Source organism: Convolutriloba macropyga, chromosome 11 (assembly GCF_964194025.1).
Source record: "Convolutriloba macropyga chromosome 11, txConMacr16.3, whole genome shotgun sequence".
Lineage (NCBI taxonomy): Eukaryota > Metazoa > Xenacoelomorpha > Acoela > Convolutidae > Convolutriloba > Convolutriloba macropyga.
The window spans coordinates 13,236,782-13,244,349 of NC_134478.1; positions in this window are offsets into that span (position 1 = coordinate 13,236,782).

The following is a 7,568-nucleotide window of genomic DNA, read 5'->3' on the forward strand; positions in this document are numbered from 1 at the left end:
CCAAGATGATGTTGATTACTTGGATATAGTCAGCTAAGAGTGTGTTGACGCTAACTTATCAGATCCATATTGTAGAATTTAAAATTCAGCTAAGGTTGTTCGGGGCCTTAGCCTCTAAATTCCAACAAGTTTTGAAAATAATTCCTAAGTTTAGTTTTTCTCTAAGTTAGCCCTCTAGGCGACTTTAATTCTCTTAAAGACCTTCTGCCCAAACTAACTTATAAAGGAAAACGGGCACACTTCTATACTTAGCAAAAGTTAACTTACACCAGTTAACTTCTAGTACTTATGCCTACTAAGAAAACTATAACAAAAACACGCCGAAATCTAGCTAAGAACTCTCTGTCTTACAAACAGAAAGGAGAGACTTCACTTACAAAATTAAGTTCAAAAAGAAGCTCTAAGAAAGTACAAAAATCAAGCGGTATATATACTCCGCAAAAGTAAATAAAAGAGATATAATCAAGTCCGATTTCTTTATCTAAATTAATCTCATGCGAAAAGTCCCAAAAAATCCCATGGTTAAAACAAGTTCATCCCCAATTTAGTAAGTAACCTCTAATTTGAGCTGAGAAATCTTAAGTTTCATCAAAGGTTATGAATCCGTTGAGTTCAGACAAAGTCAGAATTGTCAGTACTTATCAAAATCAATATTTGTTGAATAAACCGCGTCTAAAGTCCTAACTTACTTAGCCATTATTCTTTCAATCTAATTTAATTCGAAACTTCTGAGAAATAACCCAAGGTTAGTACTTTACCATAATTTCTTAAGTTTTCTTAAATTTCTTAAGATAGCTTAAGTTAGAAATTCCATTTCTACACCACCCACTCGGACTTAACTATTCTCCTGAATAGTTATAATTACATAGTTTAACGATTTACATCAGTAAATAGAAATGTAAAACAAATTTATAGAAAAAGAACTTATAAAAGGGCTAGTTTGTCCTTGGTCTGAGTATTCACAAACAGTTGCAAGTTCTTTTGTTTTGATGCTTTCGAGGAGAGACAACACTGCACACGAATCTTTTCTATCTTGCGCATCCCCGACTGTAGTGGCCTTCTTGACCACACCGCTGGCATACTACCCGGGACCTCGTTTGAACTTGTTGGCCTCCAACAATTGCCTGTTGTCCCTGCATCAAGTGTTCAAGAGCCCATCTCATTTTCTGTTGCCCAGAGAGGACCAATTGAATTAAACGGAAGTGAAATTCGGGACTGAATGCTGCTTCGAGAACCTCCATCTCCGTTTGTGTGCTGGCATCTCTGGTATTTTGTTCCCCAATCGTCGCAGTAGTGCTCCAAGCATCATCATCATCGTCCCGCATTGTTACCGGCTGAGGCTGTGTTGCACTACTGATTCCCAGGTCAATAGCTAAGCCCACCGTAACAGCATACCCCACAAATGGCTCTTTACGAAGTTCACTCCTCAGGCTCTCCACTTGTAGCCCGTTGATGAAAATCCAGTGGGCCAGACGATCCAACTCTTGGTCCGTTTTTCCTAGATTTTCTCGATAGCATTTTTGGTAAACCCTGTCCGCCCACTTTGTGATACTCTCGCCAACTTTTTGTTTGAGACCAAGTTCCTCTTGTGATGACATTTCTCAGTGAAGTTGAAGTCACTTTGGTTCTAGTACAACGAAGCAAGGTAATTAATGATCGCAATTTTTTTTAAAGCTTTATTTATATGCTTAGAACTTTCACGTTATCACATATAGACAACTTTCACATTTTCCTTAAATCATGAGCTTTAAATCATACTTCAAATTCTGATAATCCCTCTGTGGTCGCCAATGTAGAATTTAAAATTCAGCTAAGGTGGTTCGGGGCCTTAGCCTCTAAATTCCAACAAGTTTTGAAAATAATTCCTAAGTTTAGTTTTTCTCTAAGTTAGCCCTCTAGGCGACTTTAATTCTCTTAAAGAACTTCTGCCCAAACTAACTTATAAAGAAAAACGGGCACACTTCTATACTTAGCAAAAGTTAACTTACACCAGTTAACTTCTAGTTCTTATGCCTACTAAGAAAACTATAACAAAAACACGCCGAAATCTAGCTAAGAACTCTCTGTCTTACCAACAGAAAGGAGAGACTTCACTTACAAAATTAAGTTCAAAAAGAAGCTCTAAGAAAGTACAAAAATCAAGCGGTATATATACTCCGCAAAAGTAAATAAAAGAGATATAATCAAGTCCGATTTCTTTATATAAATTAATCTCATGCGAAAAGTCCCAAAAAATCCCATGCCTAAAACAAGTTCATCCCCAATTTAGTAAGTAACCTCTAATTTGAGCTGAGAAATCTTAAGTTTCATCAAAGGTTATGAATCCGTTCAGTTCAGACAAAGTCAGAATTGTCAGTACTTATCAAAATCAATATTTGTTGAACAAACCGCCTCTAAAGTCCTAACTTACTTAGCCATTATTCTTTCAATCTAATTTAATTCGAAACTTCTGAGAAATAACCCAAGGTTAGTACTTTGCCATAATTTCTTAAGTTTTCTTAAATTTCTTAAGATAGCTTAAGTTAGAAATTCCATTTCTACACATATCAAAAACGTTAATTTTCGTTTTTGATGCTATTTTCAGTCGATCAATCTAGTCAAGAGGCGAATCTAGTCAATGTGACTACAGTAGGTTGTGAAAAAGTGCGATTTTTCTGTGTGTGCAGTCGAATATCATTTCGAATAGCAATGATGATAACATATTGTATCACTTCTTATCACATCTTATGAGGCAATTTTGCTAGATTTCAGTTATGATTTCAGTTTTGACGACTCCAATAAACCTATCACTGATCTATAATTCTCTATACAAGAACTCGAAATAATTATTTTCGTCAGAGATAATCAAAATAACGAAATTGTGATTCAAATTAAAAATTAATCTTCCAAATATTACTGATGTTAATATACTTCTTCAACATTTTGGCGATGACCAAATTACGGATCTCGAACTCTTTCCATACACTGTTACAACATTTCATTAAACAGATTTCCTTAATCACCATCCGCCATATATATATATATATATATATATATATAATATCTTGTACTGTTTTAATTCACCTATCATTCTATTCATAGCTTAATTTATCTTCATTTTCCCCGTTGCTATTAACACAAAACGTTCATTCACCTTTTTTATTCAAAATGAATTCAAATATTCAAATAAATTAACAAGTTTATTCTTCAATTATTCAAATAAATTAACAAGTTTATTCTTCAATCTACATTATCTTCCTTACTCAGCTTCAGATGTTTTAACTGCACAACTTTTATAGAAAAACTACAAACGGTCTACTACGACGACCACCCAAAAAAATTGGACACACTATTTTGTACAGCTATGTATCTCAGGACATCGCCAACCCTTCTTCAAGAGAAAAACTCAGTAACAAGAAGCTACGATGAACTTTAACAAAGTAATCAACCTCACAAACATTTAATGCTTAATTATTTAAGTTAAGCTAAATAAGTTTTTCATCTATGTTAAATTTGATGTTTGATGTAATACCTTTGGACAGGGATCGGATGTACTGAAATGTGCTACACTCAGTAAAACTGTTTGATAATCTTAGTGCAATTTTGAGAATTTACGTTATAGTGCGTGAAACACAAACTTGATTTGGACAAAGTCCAATTTAACATGTGAACAAATTGCTAAGTAGTTTTGCTTAAACTACTATTTTAAGATCACTAACTTGAACTGAGAATACCATGACGTGATTTATCACGCCACTTTGAGAGCACCAACTCAACCTGGATAATTCTGTCCAAACTTTTATATGTATCCATTTTGATACTAGAGAGACACGTCCGCAATTATAAAATAGCTTGCACGCTCAACCACCAACACTTCTTGGTCCCCGATAACTTCAGAATTAAATCTTACTCTCGTGTTGTTCCCTTGCTTAAATCTCAACTTACTTGAGTTAGTTTTCAAGTTAGAATTTTTTGTGACTAGTTCTTAACGAAGAACTCTCTAAGTCATAATTAATTACTTAGCACATTTTCGGAAAGGATCTCAGCTCCGAAATGCAAAATGTTGAAAAAAGCCCGAGATTTAGAAAAGAGATGGACCAGTCAAAATTGGTCTGAGTTAGCTAACTTTTAGTAGTTATCTGGGTATCGCTAGGCCGCCGCTGATATTGACCCTGCACTTCGACGCTTTTTGTTGTGTTTTTGCAGTAATCAATCTAGTCAAGAGGCGAATCTAGTCAATGTGACTACAGTAGGTTGTGAAAAAGTGCAATTTTCTGTGTGTGCAGTCGAATATCATTTCGAATAGCAATGATGATAACATATTGTATCACTTCTTATCACATCTTATGAGGCAATTTTGCTAGATTTCAGTTATGATTTCAGTTTTGACGACTCCAATAAACTTATCACTGATCTATACTTCTGTATACAAGAACTCGAAATAATTATATTCGTCAGAGATAATCAAAATAACGAAATTGTGATTCAAATTAAAAATTAATCTTCCAAATATTACTGATGTTAATACACTTCTTCAACATTTTGGCGATGACCAAATTACGGATCTCGAACTCTTTCCATACACTGTTACAACATTTCATTAAACAGATTTCCTTAATCACCATCCGCCATATATATATATATATATATATATATATATATATATAATATCTTGTACTGTTTTAATTCACCTATCATTCTCTTCAAAGCTTAATTTATCTTCATTCTCCCCGTTGCTATTAACACAAAACGTTCATTCACCTTTTTTATTCAAAATGAACACATTTTTTAGCAGGTGTTGATATTGAATGGTTTAAAGATTATTACCAACTTTCTGAACATATTGAATCCGCAAAGATAAACTTATATAAACAGATTTTTTTCAACAATAAAGTTTACGAATTCTCTAACTTTTATTACTATTTCCAACGACAATTATCCTATTCCTTAAAGATTCAGAACAAAAAGATATTGTTGTTTATTTTGAAATGATGCCAAAAAGCAAAGTAAATCACGTCATGAAGACAATTCAAAGCTATCATCAAAGCTTGAACTCTAATTCTTTGAACTATAGCCTTAAAGCTTACTTCGATTAATTCTTTATTTATCAGCACTCACATAAAGATGAATTAAGCAACCGAATTATTTATTTGGAGAATTCCGCAACACTAACCCTTTTGGTGTTGTGCGCCTTCATGCTCTTTTATTATTCATTTACCTTGCTTGTCATTATAGACATTGAAATTAACAAGTTTATTCTTCAATCTACATTATCTTCCTTACTCAGCTTCAGATGTTTTAACCGCACAACTTTTATAGAAAAACTACAAACGGTCTACTACGACGACCACCCAAAAAAATTGGACACACTATTTTGTACAGCTATGTATCTCAGGACATCGCCGACCCTTCTTCAAGAGAAAAACTCAGTAACAAGAAGCTACGATGAACTTTAACAAAGTAATCAACCTCACAAACATTTAATGCTTAATTATTTAAGTTAAGCAAAATAAGTTTTTCATCTATGTTAAATTTGATGTTTTGATGTAATACCTTTGGACAGGGATCGGATGTACTGAAATATGCTACACTCAGTAAAACTGTTTGATAATCTTAGTGCAATTTTGAGAATTTACGTTATAGTGCGTGAAACACAAACTTGATTTGGACAAAGTCCAATTTAACATGAGAACAAATTGCTGAGTAGTTTTGCTTAAACTACTATTTTAAGATCACTACCTTGAACTGAGAATACCATGACGTGATTTATCACGCCACTTTGAGAGCACCAACTTAACCTGGATAATTCTGTCCAAACTTTTATATGTATCCATTTGGATACTAGAGAGACACGTCCGCAATTATAAAATAGCTTGCACGCTCAACCACCAACACTTCTTGGTCCCCGATAACTTCAGAATTAAATCTTACTCTCGTGTTGTTCCCTTGCTTAAATCTCAACCTACTTGAGTTAGTTTTCAAGTTAGAATTTTTTGTGACTAGTTCTTAACGAAGAACTCTCTAAGTCATAATTAATAACTTAGCACAATTTCGGAAAAGATCTCAGCTCCGAAATGCAAAATGTTGAAAAAAGCCCGAGATTTAGAAAAAAGATGGACCAGTCAAAATTGGTCTGAGTTAGCTAACTTTTAGTAGTTATCTGGGTATCGCTAGGCCGCCGCTGATATTGACCCTGCACTTCGACGCTTTTTGTTGTGTTTTTGCAGTAATAGAAGCTCTGGTGTTTAGGGATTTCAGTTTAGTTTTCTGGATGCACCCCAAATAGCTCTTTGCATTTTCAAAAGTTTTAATTTGACTAGAGCTCACAAAATGGGTAGTTGATGAAGTTGTAACTACAATCTGTGTTAGTAGTTGGTTTCAATGGCAGAGGTTTTTTTAACATTGACCGACGTCAAGCGCGGGCGAATTATCAAAATTCATTTTGAAAGTCTTGCTCCCTGTCATTTATCCATGGGATATCAATTGCAGCTAGGGCTTTAACTGTTCAACCTGCTTCATAAGCTTAAGGTCGTAGAGAAAATGGTAATCATAGCGACTAACTAACGTCGGAGGAATTGCTCTTGAACGACAGTAGGAAGAATTTTGAGGTCATATAGCTTAAAATTTTTATGGATGCAAAAAGTGATGGCTACGGAGGAGTTCGTACCCGCAATCTCTGGGACGGCCGACCCGAGATTTGATCAATACACTTTACCAGCTTTTTTCCTCGCTTACAATTGTTTTTATTTGGCAACAGAAAGATTGAGAGCAATTTAGATTACTCAAATCAAGATGTCGAGCGTTATAAAATCTCTCGAGAAGTGAAAGCGAAATAATTCTCCATAAAACTATTATGGTAACTCTGTTCTAGCGAACTCCTAGAAGGATTCCTCCTAATGCATAAGTTTAAGTGCGAGGATTATATTTCCCTTTTTACAAAAAGTTCTAAGTGCTGTGGTTCGTAAGCGTTCGGTTTTCTGCTAAGAGAAGAAAATTTTATAAGTTCTGAGGATAGTAAATAATATTGCGTTTTACAAGATTGAATTCTACATTGAATGAATTGAGTCGTGCTGTGCACATCCTATTTATATTTTTATTTACATTTTTGTCCAATCAGAATTAAGTTCATTCTATTAATAGGTAGAAAAATTTTACCAGTTTTGTTTTGTTATAAGTCTTCATGCTCGATACTACGGCTATCTGGAAAAGCGTTCAGCATGGGTTGTAAAACCCATTAAATAATGAGTTTTAGTCTCTGTTTCACTTTTCATTAAATTTTTCAGTTGAGAATTGCTCAAGGCAGTCATTTTCTTCTATCGATTTATTTGTACATGTTTGGTTTGTGGATTTTTCATTGTTGGCGTCAGTAGTAGAATGGAGTCCATTAGTTGCAGTGTGACGCAGGTGATTAGAAATCAGATTTGCATAAAATTGATGGAAGTTTTGTGGTGAATGGAATTGATAGATATGGTGCCATAGTGTCCTTTCGTGATTGGATTTGTGGTCTCAGGGGATATAATTTGACCGAAATTGAGGTAGATTGATGGAGGGGAGGGTTCTTAATCAAAGATTGGAATTGCTTTTGAGTA